Raw genomic sequence first — 25,131 nt, 5'->3', positions numbered from 1 at the left:
GTGATTATTCCCCTGTATTCGGCACTGATGAGGTCACATCTGGAGTATTGCATCCAGTTTTGAGCCCCCCACTACAGAAAGGGTGTGGACAAATTGGAGAGAGTCCAGCGGAGGGCAACGAAAATTATTAGGGGGCTGGTGCACATGACTTATGAGGAGAGGCTGAGGGAACTGGGCTTATTTAGTCTGCAGAAGAGAAGAGTGAGGGGAGGTTTGATAGCAGCCTTCAACTATCCGAAGTGGGGTTCCAAAGAGGATGGAGCTCGGCTGTCTCAGTGGTGGCAGATGAGAGAACAAGGAGCGATGGTCTCAAGTTGCAGTGCGGGAGGTCTCGGTTGGATATTAGGAAAAACTATTTCACTATGAGCGTGGTGAAGCACTGGAATGGGTTACCTAGGGAGGTGGTGGATTAAGAACATAAGAATATAAGAATGGCCGTACTGGGTCAGACCAAAGGTCCATCCAGCCCAGTATACTGTCTACCAACAGTGGCCAATGCCAGGTGCCCCAGAGGGAGTGAATCTAACAGGTACTGATCAAGTGATCTCTCTCCTGCCATCCATCACCACGCTCTGACAAACAGAGGCTATTAAAGGACTTAATCTCCATGAATTTATCCAGTTCTCTTTTAAACCCTTAGAGTTTTTTAAGGCCCGACTTGACAAAGCCCTGGCTGGGATGATTTAGTTGGGGTTGGTCCTGCTTTTAGCAGGGGTTGGACTAGATGACCTCCTGAGGTCTCTTCCAACCCTAATCTTCTATGATTCTATGGCCACAAACTGATTCCCTCACAACTGGCACAATTAATTCTTGGGGAAAATGCCTCCTACCACATGGATGCTGGGGGCTGTTTTACAAAGGGTTTTGGAGGGGTCAGGTAGGGGCCCACTGCTGGTCCTAAATATCTGATTCTGACATCTTTGAGACAGGCAATTTGAGATAATTTTTCTGAGTGAGTCTTGCCCTCCCCAGGTTTGCCTGCTGCAGCAAACACTTGCTGATTCCCAGAATAAGCACCCAGTGCAGTCTGCCTCCTACCCAAGCATAAAGGATGGGAGCAGCCATTTGGAGGGTCAGCTGGGAAAGTGTTTTCATGAGACAGGAAGCAGTAGGAAGACAAGGGAGGCCAGCAGCTGTGGGGAGAAGGAGAATTGGGCTGGTTTCCTTCTGGATGAGTTGAAGGGGGTGAGAGAACTGGGAGTTGGTTCATTCTGGGTTGGGGAAGATGAAGATAGTTAAGTCCCAGGCAGATTGCGGAGAGTTACAAAGGGATCTCACCAAACAGGGTGACTGGGCAACAAAATGGTAAATGAAATTCAAAGCTGATAAATGCAAAGTAATGCATATTGGAAAACATAATCCCAATTATATGTACAAAATGATGGGGTCTAAATTAGCTGTTACTACTCAAGAAAGAGATCTTGGAGTCACTGTGCATAAATCTCTGAAAACATTCACTCAATGTGCAGCGGCAGTCAAAAAAGCTAACAGAATGTTAGGAACCATTAGGAAGGGGATCAATAATAAGACAGAAAATATAATAATACCACCATATAAACCTGGAATACTTTGTGCAGTTCTGGTCGCTCCATCTCAAAAAAGGTATGTTAGAAATGGAAAAGGTACAGAGAAGGCAGCAAAAATGATTGGGGTATGGAACAGCTTCCATGTGGGGGGAAATAAAAAAGATTGGCACTATTTAGTTTGTAAAAGATATAACTAAGGGAAGATATGATTGAGGTCCATAAAATCATGACTGGTGTGGAGAAAGTGAATAAAGGAAGTATTATTTACTCCTTCACATAACACAACAATCGGGGTCACCCAATGAAATTAATAGGCTGCAGGTTTAAAACAAACAAAAGGAAGTACTTCACATAACACACAGTAAACCTGTGGAACTCATTGCCAGGGGATGTTGTGAAGGCCAAAACTATAACCTGATTACAAAAATAATGAGATAAGTTCGTGGCTGATAGGTTCATCAGTAGCTACTAGCCGTAGCCTCTGACTGCCAGATCCTGATTACTTGATCATTACCTGTTCTGTTCATTCCCTTTGAGGCATCTGGCATTGGCCACTGTCAGAAGACAGGACACTAGGCTAGATGGACCATTGCTCTGACCCAGTATGACTGTTATGTTCTTTTCACAATGCAATGTTCAGGGAAGAGGGTGGGTGGAGGGATCGGCCTGGTATACATATGCTCGGTGCTGTAAGAGTTAAATGGGCTGGCCGTTTAGCAGAGGGTCCCATAAATGGATTCTGCTGTCTCTGTTAAATATTTTGGCATGAATTAAAAGGAGTTGCTTAAAAATAATATAAGGTCTAATTCATTTTAAAAAATCCTGTGTGGAAAGTATGAAGCTTTTCCATTTAACTTCAACACCTCTGTGTGGAGCAGGGACTGGGCATGGAACAGTCTGCAAATGCAGACATGGGGACATACTAGTTTTTGGCTAAGTAAGTGATATAGAAATCATGCTATATTGCAGAGCTTCTAAAACAAGCTGAACAAAGACATCATCTTGGATTTCCCTGGTGCAGATGGCTCTCAGCTTGCTCCATGTTATGGTAGAGAATAATAATACCAAGTTCCTGTACAACATGTTTCATCCCTAGATCTCAAAACACTTTACAAAGAAGGCTAGTATGATGGGGAAACTGAGGCACAGAGCAGGGATATGACTTACACAAGGTCACAGAATAGACCTATGGTAGAATCAGGACTAGACGCCAGGGCTCCTGAGCCCAGTCCAATGCACTCTCCACTAGGCCATACTGACAGAAAAGTTTTGGGGTCCTTCCCTCCCTAGCCATAATGAAATGGAGAATGTTCATGACCCCCATTCCCCAGCACAACTCCACCCAGCTCCAATAGTCTGCTCTCCCTCGCAGCACAGACCTCCAGGTGAGAGATCAAGCTCTACTACGGCGCATTATCAAGGCGGAAATTTCCCCCACAGAGTAGCACCATGCTTAGCTATCGCCACTCAGTGGCTCCTGACCTTGTTGAAAAGGAAGCTGTCATTGCCTCCCTGTTCTCTTTTCCTGGATCCATTGCTCCAGGTCAGATGGCAGCTTAGACATGCCCCTGCTGGAGCTGCTACGGGGATCTGCTTTTCTCAGAGGGTTGGATCCAGCCATTGAGACAGTATGGAGGAGACGCTGTGGGCAAACAAGCAGAAATGTTGGTGTCTTCCAACAAATGGGATTTCCCAACTCATGCTTGTTGTTTGTAGCATCTAGAGGCCCCAGCTCAGCTCAGGCTCCCACTGTGCTAGGTGCTGCATATGCCCATAGTGAGACACAGGCCCTGCCCCAAACAGCTTGCGGTCTAGATAGACAAGACAGTGGATAGAACCATATGTGTTTAATATTTCCCATTTCTTTCCATGTGCACCCCCACCTCTCATGACCGACAAGCCTCTTTGCATGACCCCCACATTTTAGGAGTGGAATATACCAAGTGTTTGACTCCAGCTGGGCTGCAGAAATGGGCCTTAGCTGCAAGGTTTGCATCTGCCTCCAAACTTTGAGAAAGTTTAGCAGTGTTGAGATGCAGGAATTTCGTTTGGCCCATTTCTCCCTGTCAAACTGGGAGGTCAAATCCAGTGGGGTCTCTCAGGGGTCTGTGCTGGGTCTGGGACTATTCAACATTTTCATTAATGACTTGGATGTTGGAGTGGAGAGTAAGTTTATAAAATCTGCAGATGACCCCAAGCTGGGACGGGTTGCAAGCACTTTGGAGGACAGGATTAGAATTCAAAACGATCTTGACAAATTGGAGACTTGGTCTGAAATCAACAAGATGAACTTCAATAAAGATAAGTGCAAAGTACTTCACTTAAAAAATCAAATGTACAACTACAAAACGGGGAATAACTGGGTAGGTGGCAGTACTGCTGAAAATGATCTGGGGGTTATAGTGGATCACAAATTGAATAGAGTCAACAATGTGATGCAGTTACGAAAAAGGCTAATCTCATTCTGGGGCATATTAACAGGACTGTCATATGTAAGAGGTAATTGTCCTGCTCTACTCTGCACTGAGACCTCAGCAGGAGTAATGTGTCCAATTCTGGGCAAAGGGTTGCCAACCCTCTAGTATTGTCCTGGAGTCTCCAGGAATTAAAGATGAATCTTTAATTAAAGACTATGTCGTGGTGAAAGCTCCAGAAATACGTCCAACCAAAATTAGCAGCCCTGTCTGAATACCGCACTTTAAGAAAGATGTGGACAAATTGGAGAGAGTCCAGAGGACAGCGACAAAAATGATAAAAGCTTTAGAAAATCTGACCTATGAGGAAAGGTTAAAAAAACTGGGCATGTCTAGCCTTGAGAAAAGACGACTGAGGGGGGACCTGAGAACAGTCTTCCAATATGTTAAGGGCTGTTCGAAAGAGGATGGTGATCAATCGCTCTCCATGTCCGCTGAAGGTAGGACAAAAAGTAATGGGCTTAATCTGCAGCAAACAGCTTTAGGTTAGGTATTAGGAAAAACCTTTCTAACTCTAAGGAAAGTTGAGCTCTGAAACAGGGTTCCAAAGGAGGCTGTAGTAGCCCCATCACTGTCGGTTGTTAAGAATAGTTTGGACGAACGCGTGTCAGGGATGATCTAGGTTTACTTGGTCCTGCCTCAGTGTGGTGGGCAGCGCCAGGTGACCTCTCGAGGTCCCATCCAGCCCTACATTTCTATGACTCTGTGATTGTGGATTTTCAAATGGATCCAGGATTTTCAAAAGGGCCTGAATTTCACAGACTATAAGGCCAGAAATAACCATTACGTCATCTAGCCTGACCTCCTGCATAACGCAGGCCAGAGAAATTCATTCAATTACTCCTGTACTGAGCCCAATTTCAATGGGATTTAGGTGCCTAACTCCTTAGGCTCCTTCGTGGAGAGCCACAAAATTCAGTGTTGCCCCAGAGACCTAAACTTCCCCAAACTTTGGGCAGATGGTGTGATAAGAAGATCTGATGTGATCCCATCTCTGGTGGGGTATCAGAGCATACGTGAGGCCCACTTGCATTTTCCAGAACCCTCTCTATTTACTTCCTTTACAACAAATAAAAGCACGACTTACTTCAGTGCTGAGCGCCGGCTTGCTCCAGCCATAACAGTTTGAGACGCGATGGATATAAGCATTTGTGAAAACTAAAAGCCGGTGGGAAAATGTGTCTTGTCTACTGCCCATCATGTTTTGTTTAAAATCTGAATTTTTGGATGAAAACATGTCTGGCTATGGTTGTGCAATGACAAGCCATCAATATTTATTTAGAAGTGGCATCAAAAAGACAAGGAGAACCAAATGTCACAGTGGATTTGTCACAGATAGCAAGGAACTCAAGGGAAAATTATTATTATTGTGTCCCTCCCCTCCCTGAAATGAATGCCTTAGAGGGCAAAAAATGAAATATTTTTGTGAGCTAAAGAATCCAACTGCCGCCACTTAAAGAAACAAAGTCTAACAAACAACAACTGGGTGGCATCTGGGTTTCAGGAGACTCTCTCTTGTGGCACACATTTCGCTGGATTTTTTCCATACATGTGGGCATGTTACCGGAGTAGAAGGAGCAAGATCTTCCAGCTGATTAAAATTATTTGAAGGGCAGGTGTGGTGGCTGGTGGATACAGCACGAAGCTGGGCATCAGGATTTCTTTGTTATTATTCAATATTTATATTGAAATAGTGCCGAGCGACCTGAAACTGGATGAGAACCCATTGTGCTAGGTGCTGTACAAATGCATTGTCAGTTATAGTCCCTGCCCCAATGTGCTTACGCAGTCTAAAGGACAAGGCATAGAAGATGGATGAGGGAGAAACAAGAGGGTTGGGGAAAGGAAGGAAATAAAAGTAATAGAATGTGGAAAATTCTTAGCCAGTCGGGAGCCGTAATTGCAACTAGCCACTTGCCTAGCAGCTATCAGCGGGCAGTTTCCTGTGTGTACCTGGGCAGAGGTGAGTTTGGAGAAGTGACTGTAAGGAGAAGGAGCTGTAGACTTTGACTGGAAGTATATTCCTGGGTCTACCACTGTCTCACTTCATAGTCACTTCTGGTCTGCAGTTTCCCCATCTGTAAAGCAGGGGTCCTAAGTTCTAAGTCACAGGGTTGTTGTGAGGCTTAGCTAGGTAGTGCTCATCAGGTTGTTTGAGATCTTGGGAGGAAAGGCGCGATATAGTCCTGTTATGAAAGAAGTTAGTTGCTAGGCCTGCAGCTAGAACAAGATAATTTTCAATGCGAATAGATTTTTCCGAATACAGTACTGAAATTGCCTTTTAATTTTCCCGATTGCAGTGATTCTCATACCCCTGGGAAACACCTTACTCCACAGGAAGAAGGGCAGCGGAATTCCCCTGCTAATGAGAGGCAGTGTGGTCCAATGGATACGACTCAGGCTTGGGATGCCAGAGCCATGGGTTCTCTTTTCAACTCTGCCACTCACCTGCTGTGAGACCCGGGGTAAGTCACATCACCTCCTGTGGCCTCAGTTTCCCCTCATTCATTTATCTTATTGAGCGGGGGCAGGAACTGTCTCTAATGATGGGTGCATCTACACTCGAGTTGGAGGTGTCATTCCCAGCTCTGGTTGACATCCCCACCCTAGCTTTGATTGTGCTAGTGCATAAACAATAGTGGTGTGGCCATGGCAGCATGGGTGGCAGCTCGAGTTAGCCGCCTGGGCACAATCCTGTGCGAGACCCTAGGTGAGTACTCAGGCAGCTAGCCTGTGCCGCTGCCCAGGCCACTGCAGCCACACCGCCATGTTCAGAGCACTAGCTCCATCAAAGCTAGCGCATCTGTCTACCAGAGCTGGCAATGACACCTCCAGCTGCAGTGTAGATGTATTCTGTGCGTTTGTGTAGCACCTCGCACAATGGGAGTTCCCATCTTTGTCTCTGTCATGGCCCTTGTAACTATTTCAGCCTTCACGTCATCTTATCCTGTGGATTTTCGGTATGTCAGCTCAGACACTAGCTGCACAATCCTTTGCCTAGAGGATATTCACAATACATAACTGGCTGCTGGCCAGCCTTCGGTCAGTGACATATTTCAATACAACAAATGCATTCATGCTTGCTCCTGGGGGATTAATGCCTCTTCCTTGTTACTTTCTCCTCCCCTTTAGAGAGAGAGATACTCTTCCCTTGTACCTGAGTTTCCCAGCATGCCCCATATTTTAGGAGGAAACAAGATCAACCTTGATTAATCATTATTACAGTGAGGCACTAAAGAAGCTCAGTCTATTTAGCTTAACAAAGAGAAGGTTAAGAGGTGACTTGACCATGGTCCATAGGTACGAAAAAGATTTCTGATAGCAGAGAATGGGAAAACCATCTCCTACCCAGCTCTGATAAGAAGCTATAATGCCTGGAAGCTGAATTCAGGCTGGAAATAAGGCAGGCATTTTTAACAGAGAGTGTAATTAGCCATTGGAACAACTTCTGTAGGGACACAATAGATTATCTATCAAGCCTTTAAATCAAGATGGGATGCCATTCTAACAGATCTGGTCTAGTTCAAGCAGAAGTTACGGGCTTGATTCAGCAATCACTGGTGAAACTCTATGGCCTGTATTAGGCAAGAGGTGAGACAAGATGATGACAATGGTCCCTTCTGCTCATGAATACTCTGAGTTTATAAACCTACCGTGTACTTGGTGCTGTACAAGATGCCAATTACAGGCAGCCCCTGCCTTGAAGAGACGGGATTAGACAAGACAGGTGCAGAATAGAGAAGAGGTGCCAGGAAGCCTGCAAGAGGGAACAGCTTGGGGGATTGACTCTTCTGGGCATCATGAGAAAAAGTGAGATTTGGGAGAGGAGAGGATTGTGGCTTGGTGGACAGGAAATGGGATGGGGAGGCACTCTGACTTCACTGAATTTGCACAAGAGACTCATTTTAATACTTTATCCAAAAATTCCACAAGAACTGCAGGGAGAATGGAGCCTGCTAACTAGCCCATCTCAGCCTAGAATGTGATTCAATATACTTTTTACACTACATGCCCAAATCACTGATTGTGGGGGAAACATGCCATGAAACCATCTTCTAGTGTTCCCAGAATGAAATTGCATTTATAGAGGCCTGAACCATCTCACTGCACCACAACGTGCACATAGCAATTCTAGCTATAGGGACAGATATTGCAGAGAGCTCAGTTCCCATTGAGGCACCAAAATACCTGGCCTGATTTTCAGAAGGGCTTAACACGGTGAGTGCTATGACTCCAACCCCCTCCCACTCTTCACAGCCCAGTGTGGCCAGTTGGGCTAGGAAGCCACGCATGCAAAGGGTGTAGTGATGGCCCTTCAAGTACATCAACTTTGGGAACTCTCATTGGGGTTGGACTACATCTCCCATGGTGCACCAAGATCTCTCCTCAGGCTGAGGGGAGGCAGTTGCATCATGAGAGTCACTGATTGTGGTACATCATGGGAAATGTAGTCTGGCTCAGCAGATTTGCCTATCAAGGAAAATGGGGTTATGAGGTAACTGAACTACAACTCCCATGAGGCACTGCAGCAGTATATCCAAATCAAAATATTTTGGTTTGGGGGTGTTTTGTTTTTTTAACACCCCCCCCTCAAAAAAAAAAACTGTGGAAAGCAGACACTTTTCATGAAGAAAAAAATCTTTTAATCCAAACCCCACTTTTCTGGAAAATTTTTGACCATCCTGAAAAAGAGATTTCCCCTCTGAATGAAGGAGTTAAATAAAGACAAGAGTCAAAGATTAAAAGCATTAGTCACTTTACTCTAGCAGGTGGGAAAGTAAGTGTATTACACCTGGCAAATCCTGAGAGCAATGCTACCTGACAAAACCCCTCTTGGGTTGTTTCCTCTTCATCAGTGACTCTGGTTATAGAGTGACCAGAGAGCAAATGTGAAAAATCGGGACGGGGGTGGGGGGTAATAGGAGCCTATATAAGAAAAAGACCCAAAAATCGGGACTGTCCCTATAAAATCGGGACATCTGGTCACCCTTCTCCGGTTAGGAAATCAAAACAAAGAAACCCGCATGATGTGAAACTGGATCCAGAATGATAAGGGACGGATTTATCCGCCATGATTTAAACAAGTGAGTTTGGCTCCCCAACCAGCAGCTGACACTCTGCAGATTTAACGTGACATATGCATTTTTACATAGGAAATGGAAACCATCGTAAACGCCACACAAAGGCACTGCTCAAATAAAGCAGATTTCCAAAGGGATTAGAGATGGCCGTTCCCTTGAGTGGAGCAGACAGTGTGAGCTTCCTAATGCTAATACAGCCATCCCAGCAATGGATTCTAACAAACCCTGCCGTTCCTGTCACTGAGCTGTCAGCTGTTTCAATGCCCTGGAGCCCTATGCACAAAGCTTGTTGTCTATCGTGGCACCCCTGGGTTATAGCTTAGCATATGTAGAGCAAGCGCTGAAGATGCCTCAACCTGACACATGGGAATTGAAAGATTTGGAATCCAGAAACCAGCGATGCTAACACAGGCTCTGCAAAAATGTGTAAGTCAAATTGGCCGGGGTGAAAACAGACACAATTAGGATGGGGGGTGACATTCAGGACAGAATCTGAGCCATTCCTGCCGCATCTGGCCAACAGAGCGTCACATCTGTATCCAATAACCCAAATCGCCCTGTTTGTAACTTAAATAAAACTGCATTACTATCTAAATGAATTACCATTAAAACATGACCTGGCCATAAATCTCCCATAGAAGAGACTTTCCCATGGCGATTGCCATTCATTCTTAATAATCCCTCTAATTGCTCTCAGGGATAGTAATTAACATCTTCTGTTTTGTTTTTGCCTGGTGATTATCATGTGACTAGCAGCCTTAGAGGGGAGCTGTTCTGGGTAAGAGGAACATGGTCTTGGTAGCATTAGTTACGCAGCAGCCAAAGACGGCATGCTCAGGTAAAGTGCTGTTATGGTGCGATCTTCACTAATACGGTGCCTGCCAAAACGTGAGCAAGAAAAAACAGCCACAAGGTATAGGGCTCTAGGCAGGAATCGCTGGGTAGGTTTGTGTTATGCATGAGGTCAGGATAGATGATCAGAGTGGACCCTTGGGGCTTTAATCAGATCAAGATTTTGGTCCAAGATTTATTTTGTAGGATTCCCCAGTTTTAAAAATAAAAGCAAGTGTAGTGTTACAGAGCCAAAGGAGTTTGGGCTTGGTCCTGCCCAGCTCAGCTGTGTGGGTATGTCTGCATTGCAGAGTTAGTCCGGGTGATCGGCACGCAGCCTAGCCTGGGTGTGAGCAGCCACACTGCAAAGCCCTGCCTGAGTTACCGTCCCCCCACTCATGCTGTGCTCCCCCATGTGTGTCGCTAGAACACATCCCAGAGTTCTGAGCAGTAAGCTGATGCAGTAAACTGAGCTGTTTTACAATCCCATCTCAGTGAATTGTGGAAGACCTTGTCTGTCCTTCTGGGCGCAAGGCACTGGAGGACTATTAGCACGGAGTGGTTTAGCCTCACTGCAAAGTGGATGAGTTACGAGTCTGAGTGAAAGCTTGATGCAAGTTTTAGCCTATAGCCTCAGCCGAGCCAGCTAGACTAGGTTGAAAGTACCACCACTCTTGGGTCAGAAGGTTTTGTGTGGGGACAGGAGGAGGGTTAGAGGCCACACCCACGTAAGAACCCAAGGTAACTCTGCAGTGAAGACATACATGGTTGGGTTGATTCTCCAGGCACCACAACTCCAGCGGCAATCAGCGGGTGCTGCAGGTGCTTAGTGGCACCTTTGAAGATGAAGCTCACTAGTACTAGTGAAAAGGTGATGAGCGCTGGTATATAGCCCCCATGGTACACCTGCCTAGTAGCTGGCATGAGGCCAAAGAGAGGAGCATGTAGCTAAACTCCACTGTAGGGTGCTGAGCGTGATTAAGTCTCTGGGTCCTCAGACATGTCCATTCTCTCTCCACACCTTGACCCCTTTTTATCCCACATTCTTAGGTCATGTGGATGCTATAACAACACAGCTGTGCCACTGGAGCACCCTCGTGTAGATGCTTCCTATGTCAACGGAAGGCACCAGAGCAGTCGACCCACCTCTCCAAGAGGCAGTAGCTAGGTTGACCTTGACCTGGTCGCATCTATGCCAGGGGTTAGGTTAGGTCGACCTAACTACAGTGCTCAGGGCATGACATTTTTCACAACCATGAGCAACGTAGCAAAGTCGATCTCATTTTTAAGTGGAGACCAGGCCTTAGAGTAAGGGAGCAGGCATGCTAGGGCCTGGAGACCTACTGCCACTTAGCATGGAGGTCTGTGCCTAGGGCTTAACCTTGCACCCACATGTCATCTCCACTAACAAGGGCTGGAGTGCAGCAATATTGCCCCTAGCTGTGCATCACACCAGGACTTAGAGGGATCGAGGTGCTTCTGAATAAAACGATTATATAAGAGGAGTGTGTGTGTAGGGGGGGAGATATAAGGACACTGTGAGACACAGATTTTACTATATGAGCTGCTGCATTTAGGATACTGGCTCCAAAACCAGGAGCCTTTGAACCCGGAGTTCAAATTCCACATCTGAACATTGCTGCCTGGACTTATGGCTATTGGATGGGTCTGAACCAGAACTTCAGAACCAGATCCCCTTGGAGGAAGAACAGAACCAGCTCCTGATGCAAATTTCATGGCTCAGGTGGATCCTTGTAACGTCACAATCACGCAAAGTTTGGTTTATGTTGTGGAGCATCACTGAAAATGCACTGTGGGCCTGATTCTGATCTCCCTTACACCAATGTGACATCATACGCCAGTGTAAATGAGAATCACATCCAGTGTGAGCACAGCTGGGTCAAATGTTTGTAGAACCGACAGATGACACGCTCTGAACCTGAGCCAGCTTCGCTGGGGCTTGGGAACTATTCTAGCCCTGCTAAGTCAAGGTTCAAGACAACCTGGGGAATTTGCGTGTTTGGGTGGAAATCAGGCAAAAATCAGCAGTTTCATTCCAGTTTCACTGTGTGTTTTGGGGTCTACATGAACCTGAAACTCAAAGGAAATCTCAGGCTGCAGAGCAGTTCAGAAACAAAAAACAAATCCTGAGTTACCTCCCATTCTGTCTTTCTGCGTGTGCAGACTGAGCAGTTTAGAAACATTCCATACATGTCCACTAGGGGCTGCCTGCACAGATAAAAGAGGCAGAGCTGGCTGGCTAAGCTTATTGAGATCTTCTCTGATTGCTTCTATTAAAGCCCTTAGCATTACAGTGAAGACACATTCTTTTCCCCCCCACACAGCAGGGCTAGTGATACTTCCTCTAGTTTGTCATCTTCTTGAGTATTTGTTTTGTACTGCCACCAAAAGGACCCAGCCAAGACGAAGGCCCCATTGTGTTGTGCTAGATGCTGTACGTATTAAGAAACAACCCTTGCTCCCAAAACTTTACATTCTAAAGAGACCAGACTAAGGAAGGATGGTTAGCCGCATTTTACAGCTAAGGAGCAGAGACACAAAGGTCCCATAGGGAATCTATAGCAGAGCTGGGAACTGAAGCCAGATCTCTTTAGTAGTTTCAGACCAGTGGCGTAACCACCCTTCCTCTTTCTTGCTTTTTTTTTAACAGTTGGGCCCAGGCTACAAAATTCGGATCCAGATCCATGCTTTCCTACACTTCAGGAGGTTTGGACTTTGGCTTTGGTTTGGTTGGTTAGAGACAAGGGGCCAGCTCCGAAGTCTGGATGTGGCCCTTCATTAGGATCTGAACTTCCCCAAAGGTCCAGGGTGTTTGGTTCCTATGTTTCAGGTTATGTCCCATCTCTCGTCTCCCCCCTCCCTCCCCTCAGGTACTAGATTTGCTTCCTCTGTATTTTACACAACATGCCCTGGTTCTCATTCTCCCTGACTAGCCGGCCCTAAGCCATCTCAAAAGCTTTCTTTGGACCCCCACTCTCACCACACAGGAAGCCAGTCAAAAGGAAAGTAATAACTGAGCAGATTTGCTGTAGCTGGACTAACTCATGCTATTGCTTTAAACCTGGGTGGTTCCCAGGGAAGAGAAGCATTTCTATAATAAGGCGTTCACGTGAGCTAATAGACAGACACTATGGCAGTTTGGCCTTGGTAAGGAATATGGGCTCAGACTCTAGGTATTGGCACAAATAGCTAATGCATAGCCGGGGGCACCTTCTTGACTTTCTCAGATCCATTCTGTCCCCCACGGCACACACAGAATTTTCTCTTCTTTCTTCACGGTGATGAAATCCAGTTCCCAGAACTTCTAAGTCTGTTCCAGTTAAAGATTTTTAATTTCATTCCACTGGCTGTGCTGGCACTCCCAGCATGGGGACTGCACTGGAGGATTTAAAACCAGCTGGCATGTCTCACCAGGGAGATCTCAAAGCACTTTACAAACATTCATTCGTTCTCATGTTGCCTTTGAGGCAGTCACTGTCCTTACCCTCACGGACGATAACACTGAGGCCTAAAAAGGTTAAGGAATTTGGTCAAGTCTGAGGCACAGGCAGGAATAGAATCCAGGGGACATATTCTCAGATGGTGTAAATTGGCATAGCTCCATTGAGTGAGAACCTTAAGCTGCACTAACTCAGAGCCGGGGGAACGACCATCCATAGGGGCAGCATTAGGACTGGAGCAGTGTAAAGGGGAGGGTTAAGCTATCTTCCAGTGACCTGCACTCTGTGCAGATCTGTCATGCCCCAGGATCTGGCCCAGAGAGGGTTTAGCTAGACAAAAAGAAGTTATAGTTGAAATAGTCATGGCGGAGCTCTTTGCTACTGAATGCCAAATGCACCCCTCATATATCTCTTGGGGTTCAGGGGCTAAGGGTCTGATCTAAAAAATCCCTTTGACTTCCCTTGGACTTTGGACGGGGCCTAAATGGTGAATGCAGCTGAACATAGGACCCTGAGGTGCAGGAATGAAAGTTGTGTTTGAACTTGCAAGGAGAAATGTGAAATCAGCTGGCTGCCTTTTGGGTTTGGGTCTCAGGGGAGCTTCAAGGAATAATAATTTATCAGCTTCCGATATAGCCCATTGCACGCTCAGGAGAATCACATTTCCTGCATGAATGCCATGCAGGCTTGTTGGTTTGTTTTCTGCCTTTGATACCCTCTAACATCATCATTCAATGTACAGTCTTTTCCTGTTTCCTTTTCCTTTTAACTCATTAACATCTCCACCTCAGACTCACTCAGTCTGGGTAGCATTAACTCAATCCAAACGCTGTCTCGAGTACCAGATCCTAAACCAACCAACCTATACCCACAGCAATATCCTAATATATACAAGCCCATTAAAGTAACTGATGGATAGCAATAGCTGTAGAACCTGGCAAATGAAGGCAAAGTGCTGTTTTTCCTGAGTCATTGAACTGGAGAGAACATTTCAGAGCCTAATTTCAAATGTTCAGCGGTTCAGGTGCTCAGCCGAGATGTAGGAAACTGCCCTGCTTCAAATCTTTGTTCTGGAACAGCTGCAAAATGGACCCGAGCTCTGCGACTCACTGCTGTGGGGCTTTCTTTGTAGACAAACTCTTAGATAAAGCAGATTGCAATATTCATGGGAAGAACATCCCTGGACCAGCGTTCCCTTCTGGAGTGGGTAAACGGTGTATGTTACATTCTGATCCGGGCAATTCACGGAAGGGCTTGATTGTGAAACACTGATTCATGCTGGTAAACACGTGCTCACACACGTAGCCCTAGCAGGACTACTCCCATGAAAAAGAGTCGCCCAGACTGCGTCTCAGTGAAAGCACTTCCTCTCAGCCCCCTTCTCAGAATTCCTAACGCACAGATGAGAATGGGTGAGGAAGAGAGAGCATTTCCTGTCGGGGGAGCCGAAGTCTGGGAGGCTGGTCTCTAGCATTCTATTCCCAGCTCCACCAATGACTCATTCTGGGGTCTTGGGGGAAATGACTGAAGCTCGCTGTGCCTCTGAGGTTAAGTGCAGTTGTACAAGGGATGTAATAGTATAGCCCTATCTCACAGGGATATTGTGAAAATTAGTGACCATGAATCTTAGACCATATATAGTTTTTCTAGCCACATATAATGATAATGGGCAACATGTGTGGAAATAATAGCAATTTAGGACCCAATTCTGATTCTGCTCCCCTTAGTCTCTTATGCCACGAGTTGCTTTTTTTTCTTGTGGAGTAAAGGACTATACCATGTGCGTAAGGGCAGTGGAATAAAGCCAAGCCACGAATGTTTAGAATGTATGTGAGATCTTGAGTGGGAGGCGCTAGAAAAGTGCAATGTATTATCACCCATCAGATAATACATGCACTTACAAGGAGAGGCAGTATATACATATATTGGTGCATTTTTGCTAAGGTGGCGGTATGGTCTAGTGGTTAGGCAGGGCACCAGGCTAGCAACTGAAAGTGTGGGTTCTGTTCCCAACTCTCTGGGTGCCCTTGGTCAAGTCACTTCACCAGTTTGTGGCTCAATTTTCCCATCGGTAAAACACAAGTGATGATGTTTGCAAACCATGCTGAGATTCACTAATGACAAGCCCTAGTTCAGTGCTATGCATTATTAGCTACTGTGAATGACTGGAGCATACTCACTTTGCCTCTCTAATGACCATTTTGGGATATAAGAGAAATGACTGATGGGTGGATGAAGAGGGACTAAGAGAGAATGCATTACTCATAGCTACAGGCATTTGGAAAACATAAAGGGGTATGTTTTCTGGGGATTGCTAAGGGCTTTTAGCTACACAACTCCCATTGATTGTAGCGGGTACTGGCTTCTGGTGAAGGCTGAGTTGGTTTGGCATGGGACAATGGTGACGCTTTCACTGCACAATCAGCAGCATGGTGATGGCTTAACCCTCCCATTGTGTCTTCTAAATGATGCACATGCTCAATAATTGATTATAACAAAAGAATCTACCAGGAGACATGATATGTAGTGTTCCATAAGAAGGTGATAAAAAAGGCATGTGCATTAATTTTGCAGGAAAAAATCACTTCCCAGCAATCCGAATCTCAGGGATATTGACCTAATGGAATGTCATGTCACAGGCAACAGAGGGTCCTGTGGCACCTTTAAGACTAACAGAAGTATTGGGAGCATAAGCTTTCGTGGCTATCCAACTACAGAAGCAGTTTCTCCTCCCTTGGTGTTCACACCTCTACTGCTAGCAGAGCACCTCACCCTCCCTGACTGAACTAACCTCGTTATCTCCATACTGATTTATACCTGCCTCTGGAGATTTCCATTACTTGCATCTGAAGAAGTGAGGTCTTACTCACGAAAGCTTATGCTCCCAATACTTCTGTTAGTCTTAAAGATGCCACAGGACCCTCTGTTGCTTTTTACAGATTCAGACTAACACGGCTACCCCTCTGATACATGTCACAGGCAATGACTCTGAAAAATTCCTCCTCCCCCAGTGCTGTAGGACATTCACAATCAGCCTGGTCTAGCTACAGAAAAACCAGACGTTAATGGCATTTGCAGAGCCACGGTCCTTAGGCGCAAACCAGGCTGTTCCTGATGCAAGGGACGAGGAAGAAGAATCTGTCTGAATAAACGACCACGGAAAAGCTGCCATTTGGGAATCCAGTGGATGGTAAAGGCCTGAGAACAACATCATCGTTCTGTCTGTACTCCATATGTGCAGCCTTTCAAACAATCAACTCCCAGTGGGGTCAGGAATGAGAATTTGGTTACTGTATTTGAGGCTGATACCCACAGGGCTCAGGAAGCCCATCCCTCTTGCCCATGTGTACGGTGCTGCACAATTAGGTGCACTATGGTGAGATTTTGCTGTCTGCAGCAGCAATAGGTTCTAGGCCCTGTAGGATGCTGGGCTTGATGGAGCTGGTATGGAAAGTCTCATGGGCCTGCTTCTTCTTTCTTGAGATAGAGAGGGTGGGCTAGTGTTTCATACACTGGAATGGGCACTGAAAGTGCTTGCTTTTCTATCCCCAGATTGGCTGTAAACTCCCTCTGTGACCTTAGCCAAGTCATTTAATCTCACTATGCCTCAGTTTCCATCTGAAAATGGTGATTGTAGTTCCTTTACTTATCTATTTACCCTTTAAGCATAAGGCTCCCAGGGGTCTAGAACCAAGGTCTGTGAGCTATCAGGTAGTTGACAATGCCAGGCTGCCACCCAGGAGCAGTTATAGCTATCTTCTGCTCCAATTCCCATGATCTGCTGTGGACACAGACCATGGGCAGTTCCACCTCAAGGGTTTGACAGACAGCAGCCCCATCATTTCTGATTGGCTTCCTGCCCTATATAAACCCCAGGGGCATTCCAGGAAGTGTCTAAGTAATAGTGTAGGTCTTTTGTAGTAGCCATGACTGCCCTTTGCCAATTCCTGGCTTGACTTGGAGTTTGCCTCCTGACTTGGATCCTGAAAATGTACTTGGACTCTGACCCTTGGTATGGACTTGACTATGAACTGCTCTGCTACTCCCAGTTTCAGGTTTGCCCTGCTCTGATCCTTGGCCCTGACTGCCCTTGTTGGGATCCTGACAGGAAGCTTCTTAAGGGTGGATATTCTCTCTTCTATGTGTTTGTACAATGCCTAGCATAAGGGGGCTCTGATCTCAGTAGGGGTCTCTAAGTGCCAGTGTCATACAAATAGCCATACTTACACTGGTGTGATGCCTGGATGGGGAGAGAAGCAGCCCAAGGGCTGTGGGGGAGGGGACCCCTTGTTTCTTGGAGGATTTCCCCACAAGCAATGTTGCTTTTGCAGATTCATAAAAATGATCCAGGATGACATTTTGTCAGCAAATTGCAGCGTTTTGGGGGACATGTTGGCAAATTGTGGTGTCCTGGGGGGCGCAGGGGGGGGGGGAATCATGATTCATTCCAGATGTAAATTTGAGGCTAGATTCACCAATAAACTCCTGTTGTAGACTCTTCTCTAGTGCTGCTGTTTGTTGTCCGACAATGTACTATTCCGCCCTAAGGGTGAAGAATTTGATCTCTTTGTACTGTACATTGGATGAGAATCAACACTGTTGATCATGTGAATAGTGAGCAACTTACATGAATAAGAACTGCAGGACTGGGCCCAGACCTTGTGCATATTCTGCAGTAACTATACTGTCTAGGTGGAGGTTTAAGGCTCTGAACTCCATCCTGTGCCTTGTTGCCTATACATCAACAAGAAACAGGTTACAAAGCAGCTGTAACTTTGCCAGCAAATTACAGATGAGTATAGCTGGTGGATTCCTTCCCTGGGACTGGCTGACTATCTAGAGAAGCAGGCAGGCTTGGGGGAGCCAGTTATCACATTTATTACTACACCAGGCAACTGTCGTAAAAATTAAAAATCAGCAGGCTGGGAGCACAACACACAGCTAAAACTGTCATCAATCAAAGCACACACAATTTGTGTTTTCCTAGCTTATTGATTCAGAAGCTTTTTAGTTCCTTGTGTATCACACTCCTTGGGGGCAATACATATATTGCTTGTATTGCGTAAGCAGTGACTTGTTGCTGTGGCTTATTGCTTAAATATTCATCATGATCGTTCACATCTGGCTGCACTCTGGAGTTCATTCTACATGTTATTTTTCATCAAGTTAATTAAACCCATTTTGTTCCTCTTGCAGGAAAGTTGCTTTATTTTTACGTTTAGAATTATGGTTCAATGTTGTGGCTATCACTGATGATTTGTAACCAGCTTCTGTCTGGTCAGTTACTTTTTTATTATTATTATTAGACTGTATTTATTTCCAACTTTTGATTGGGCTTTGTTAGTATTTTTTTTAATTTAATTTGCATTCAATTACTTGTAAGCAAATATTTTTTTAAAGATATACCATGGCTTTATAAAACTCAATTTCATACTGGCCCATCCAATGTTTTACTGAGCTTAAAGTTTTGTTGAAGGCAGAATTCCCAATGCATCAGCATTTTCTTGAATTGTAAAACACACATCTGATGTGTAGAGAAGGGCCTGTGTTAACCTGAAATGGTATGATCTGAGAGGTTGTTAGAGACTGTATTAAGTGGAATGGTATGTTGTGGGACCAAGAACATATACCATGGAGTACAGAAGGACACAGACATGGACTCCATCCTGAACTCTGGGGATTCTGGATTGGAAGGGTCATTGCTTGCCTCCTGAAGAGCAAGGAGCAGGATGACGAGGAGCGGGGGGGGAGATAGGGTTGCCAGGCATCCAGTTTTCGACCGGAATGCCCGGTCAAAAAGAGATCCTGGCGATTCTGGTCAGCACCACCAACCAGTCTGTTAAAAGTCCAGTTGGGTGGCGGCGCAGCGGGGGCCCAGGGCTAAGACAGGCTCCCTGCCTGTCCTAGCTCTGTGCAGCTCCTGGAAGTGGCTGCCAGGTCCCTGCAGGCCCTAGACGCATGGGCGGCCAGGGGGCTCTGCACGCTGCCCTGCCCCAAGGGTCAGCTCTGCAACTCCCATTGGCCGGGAACTGCGACCAATGGGAACTGCGGCAGTGGCGCCTGCGGGCACGAGGGCAGTGCGCGGGGTCTCCCTGGATGCCCGTGAAGCTAGGGGCTGGAGGGACCTGGCAGCTGCTTCCTGGGAGACATGGTAAGCGCTGCCAGGACCCCAAAACCTGTACCCCCTCCCGTACCCAAACTCCCTCCCGGAGTCTGCACCCCGTCCACATCTCAATCCCTGGCCTCAGCCCTCTCCTGCACGCCCACACCCCCCAGCCGGAGCTCTCAACCCCCCCACAACCCAACCCCCTGCCCCAGCACAGAGCCCCCTCCTGCACCCAAAACCCTTCATCCCCAGCCACAACCCAGAACCTGCCCCCCCAGCTGGAGCCCTCACACACTCCCACACCACAACCCCCTGCCCCAGCCCGGTGAAAGTGAGTGAGGGTTGGGGTGAGCGAGCGATGGAGGGAACGGGGAATGGAGCGAGCAGGGGCGAGGCCTCGGGGCAGGGGGCAGGGCAGACGTGTTCGGTTTTGTGCGATTAGAAAGTTGGCAACCCTAGCACTAGACTATGATCAGGAAGGGAAGCGCTGCCAGATCGCTATATGGAGCCTTTCCCTAGCAGGGTTACTGAATGCATTGTCACATTTAATCTGGTTAACTAAGTGGTTCTTCAAATCCAGCAGTCGGCGGTATGGTCAATCGGTGGCTTGAGAAGAGATCTGCAGGGCCCTCAAAACAGAATTATAGAAAAAGCAGCCAGGATCACCCATTATTCATGGCTCAGTGTCCTGAAGCTTAGAGGGGTCAAAGGGCAGTCCTGGTGAGCCAGAGACATGGTCTGGAACAAAGCCTGCACCCAGGAAGGGACGGTGTGTTTTCTATGAAATCTCCCGTGTGCTGCCGTTCCATCTCCACTTCTTCAGTGTGCACAATGTGTCTGTTCTCAGCAGACTGGTTTTACAGTGGGCTTGATTCTGGTCTCATGCGATTGTGGATCGGGAGCGACTCGAATGAAGTCAGTGGACGATAGCCTCGGCGGGTGTGAATTGGCCTACCTCCGTCGAAGGTGGTGCTGTGCCAATTCACACCCGCTGAGGCTCTGATCCAGTGGGTTTACCCCAATGTAAATCTGGGGTGGGATCAGAATTGGATCCTTTGCGTGTTGTGTCAGAAATGGTTCAGGAATGGAAGCTGTGGAGTAGGTGATACTGTAAGAGTTCCCTGTCTGTTTAGACTGAGCTCACAGAGAGCAATTCATGGGAAGTGTCGGTTAGTTTGTTTAAGTGAAATTTGTGCTGGTTTGACAGCCCTGGAAAGGAGAGCTCTGTTTCTCCACAGAAGAGCTATAGCTAGGGCAGCGACTTCCCCCAACCCACATACACTGTGACTCCTCCTGCCCCCCACTGACACTTCTGTGACTCCCAATGTGCTCTGGAAGTGGTCGTGGAGTTCAGCCTGATTAAAAAGAGGCTTTTGATGAGGGGCAGTGTGGTCTGATGGGTAGGGCTGGAGACTGGGAGTCAGGACACCTGGGTTCTGGGCTTGGCTCTGACTTTGGGCAAGTCACTTGAGGAGTTTGCTCCAAAAAGCTTTGTGTGGAAGGTCCTGCAGATATTAGAAGCTGCTTCTCCTTTTGTGTCCTGTCCCTGAAGCTGGGATGCTTGCATATCCAGCCTTTGTATGCGTTTATCTGAGATCCCTGGCAGAACATGGTTGGTGAAGGGCCCTTATCTCTGGAACTTGCTCTGAGAGAGCCATGTTTGCTGAGTTTCAGGGCACATTGCATAGTTGCCTTGAGGGCTCTTTGGAAAACAGATTTTCCAATATTTTGACATTCGTTTTCATCGCGAAACAGGGATGAAATATCCAACATGTGGACAGAACATTTCCAAAAGATTGGAGTTTGGAAATGTCACAAGGAAAACAAAACACTTCCTTTCCAAATTCTCTCTTGAAAAATCAGAAAATGCTGTCCAAATCAACGTGTCTTGCAAAAATGTTCAATTTATACCAAACCCTGTATTTTTACTGGAAGCATTTTTCATTCAAAAATTGTTGACCACATCCAGTCACTGTATCTCCCCAGGCTTTGCCTGAGTGCGAGTGTCCGGGCTGGAGAGGTGTTGAATCAGTGTTATAGATAGAACACAAACATCTTTTTGGGTTGACAGGACAGTCTGGGCCTGACTCCTTGCTGGCGAGAGGAAGGATGGTCTAGTGGTTAGAGCACTAGCTTAGGCGATGTAGGTTCACGTCCTGCTGTATCCCAGACTTCCTGTGTGACCAAGAGTAAATCTCTGTGCCTGGTCAAGGTCACACAGCAGAACTTGAACTCAGGTCTCAGTCCAGTGCATTACCCACTGGACCACACTGCCTCTAATCACTGATGTGTAACCAATGATTAAATAAACAGAGTCCTGTGGCACCTTTAAGACTAACAGATGTATTGGAGCATAAGCTTTCATGGGTGAATGCCCACTTCGTCGGATGCAATGATTAAATAGGTTTTTTTACACACAGTTTCTAATTACCCTGTGGACTTGACTACTACAGGAAACCTCTAAGTCAAATGTAGTAGCTGAGCAAGCTTCAGAAGAAGGATTACACATTTATATAAGCAGAATATTTGTAGCTGTTCGCTACAGTAGGTCAAAAAGTTACAAGGAATATCAAATCTCCTGCTCGAGGGTGTAAGCTGATCGCCTATGGGGATGAAGAAAGAATTTACTTCCCTGCCCCCAAGCCATTTACAGTACTGTACATGTGACTATAACCAAGGCTTTCTGCCTTCCTTGGAAGCATGTGGCATAGGCCACAGCTAAAGGTGAAATTCTAGACCAGGTGATCGGCTCCATTACATCAGTCCCTGCGTTGTATGAAACCTGAGTGGTGGTGTTGGCCATGGCTGGAGGATCAGGCTAACAGCTGGCTGTAGCTCCATTCTGGTGGTGCTCTTCCCAGCCTGGGGCTTGGAATGTAAATCAGCAGTGGTGGAAGTCTGGTCAGTGTGCATGAGCCTTTGAAGCGAGTGGTCGGAAGTGCTGCTCCAAGGTAAATGTTGACTAGAAGATCGACATCAGGAGGTTTCCAGTCCCCCATCTAAAAAACAAAACAAAACAAAAGCAAGAGTCAGCCAGTTCAGCTTGGAGGGATGCATGCAAAACAGAAATTAAAGTGACTTCGAGACACGGTGCCAGCGTTCAGGGGGAGAGAGAAGTGGGAACACACTGCACCAGCCAAAGAAAGAATCCAAATATTTTAGAGTGGGGGAGCACTACAATTTCCCAACTCTACTTTTCAAGATGGGCTGGATCCAGAAATGATCTAAGTTCAGAGATGCTCAGATCTATGACTGTCTGCCAAATTTGGATCACGATCTGGGCTCTGATCCCAACCACCATTACATTCGGGAGCAGTGTTCTGGACCCGTCTCAAATAATGATTGGAGAAGGGCCCCTATTCTCTTCCAGTTGCAAATCAAAGCAGGGATACTGACCTGTAAATCCCTGCCTGGGCTGGAAACCCCCTCTCCCTCTTTGCTCGGCAGAGATTGGCTTCTGCATGAAGTCCTGAGCTTTGAGAGCCTGGGAGCTGCTGACCAGATGCTTTCCGCCATGGGTCCTCCATACTTCCCTGCTAGTCTGACAGAGCCCAGGTCTAAATGCAAAACCCCCGTGGAGCACATTTAGGTTCATGTTTGCAGCTCAACTCTGGGGTCCAAGAGGGAATTCCTCTCTCTCCAGGTTCTCACCTGCCTCCCTTCGCCCTTAATACCTAAGCACCTCCCATGTATTGAACCTGTCCTTACAACCCCCCTATGGGATAGGAAAGTATCCCCATTTTACAGAAGGGAAACTGAGGCACGGCAAGATTAAATAACTTGCCCCGGTCACACAGGGAGTCTATGGCAAAGCAGGTACTTGAAGGCCAGTCTCCTGAGTTCCAGTCCAATGGCTTTGCCACCAGGCTAATTCATCTGGGTCTTGAGAACTCGGGATGCATGAGCCCAGGTCCTAGTGATGGATGCCCCATGAAAATTCAATCAAGGAATTAATAGTCAGGAATAGAACAAAGGCTGAGGGTTTTTCCTCAGCATCCCACATAAGAGGGCAGCTGTCCAGCTGTTTTCAGAGATGCAGCCTGTGGCTCCCATTGACTTAAAATGCTTGGTGGTTGCATTTTGAACCCAGGCCTGGTGGGAGCTGCTCCCACCAGCATGGAGACTGGGATACTCAGCCATGTGACATGATATCTTGTCAACTGGCAAGTTATTGGGCTTATCCTATTGAGGGAGAGCGCTAAATTGAGCTCTGGCGTACGTGGGTGTAATTGCACCGCAGTCAATGGAGTTCTACCCACTTATGGAAAGTCTAAGGCCTGAGAATGACTCTAGCTCCATCTAAGTAATAACTAGCTGGGCATTTGAGATCATGGCGCCCTCTAGAGCTGTCCCCAGGGACCATTATCTCCTACTGATGAAATGCAGCATAGAAAAGGAAAACAAAGGAGCTACATTTTCAAAAGCGTCTGGTGATTTGGGGTGCTGCAACTTTTGGTTCCAGCTTGGGACACCTGCAAGGGGCCTGGGTCGCAAGAGGGCAGCTGCTCAGCATTTTCTGCAAATTGGCTGCCTCAAGGGAGACACCCAGAATTGAGGCCCTAGTCATTTTCAACAACGTGGGTCTAAGTGACTTGCCACACAGGGAAACCATTGCAGAGCTGGGAATTAAACCGAGGGTATCTGTATCTGTATCTGAGGCCATCTGTAGCTTGCCTGGAAAACCATCCTCCCGTTCTTAGCTGCTGTGTAAAATCGTGATAACACTTACCTACCCCAAATGCATGGTAATAGTTGCAAAGAGCTTGGACATCTCTGACTAGAAGGCAAAGTAGTAATTAATTCTCAAGCTAGCTTTCTGAAAAAGTAACAGATGGCCATCGGCGCCAGGACCATACTGTTCTCCATGTTTCTGGCTGAATTTTAGAGCCCAGAAACATGGATCTGGCAAACTCTCGGTGTTATCAACTGAGCAAAGGACACTCCTGAAACTGATTCCAGTTTTCATGGAGTGTTGGGGAAAACCCTGTAAAATACACAGGACTTGCCTGGCTGCAGATTTCATGGGATTTGACATTCTATCCTGTGGAAGTTCTGTCGCGTGACTGGGGAACATCAGTCAAGTGTAACATTCTGGCCTTGTAAAAAAAATCTGTTGTGGAGGCTGAGCTGAAGAGAAGGAAGAGCCCGTAAAATGCATTTGTGCCTCCTGCTTCCCTACATATTACAGAAGTTGGGGTAACAGCACTCTGCTTTACTGAGAAGAGGCTTACTCGGAACACCACCAAGGGTACCGCTGCTTCAAACAGTCTCCAGAGAATTACCCTTCAGACTGAAACTTCTCAAGCAGGATCAATCCGCGAGTGAGTCTGCTAAGGAGAGGTATTAAAAAGAGTTTTTTAAAGAAAAAGTCAAATGTTGCAATTCTCATGTTTACAGAGTATTTGTTTCCCAGCTGCTGAACAATATTTTGGGTCTTTGTGCTCAGACGTCTGAGAGACAGACTTTGTTTGAAACTCCTATACTGGGACACAGGCTGTGGTCAAACCCACACTGAAATCAATGGAAAGATTCCCATTGATGGCTCCCAATGGGCGTGGGAGTCCTTCTGCTGACTTCAATGGCCATTGGGTCCAGCCTATTGGGCCGTGTATGAGAAAAGGAATTTGGTGATGAAATAAATATGTAGACATG

Source organism: Terrapene carolina, unplaced genomic scaffold, assembly GCF_002925995.2.
Source record: "Terrapene carolina triunguis isolate 2854851 unplaced genomic scaffold, T_m_triunguis-2.0 Scaffold402, whole genome shotgun sequence".
In the NCBI taxonomy this organism is placed as follows: Eukaryota; Metazoa; Chordata; order Testudines; family Emydidae; genus Terrapene; species Terrapene triunguis.
This window is presented reverse-complemented; position numbering follows the sequence as displayed.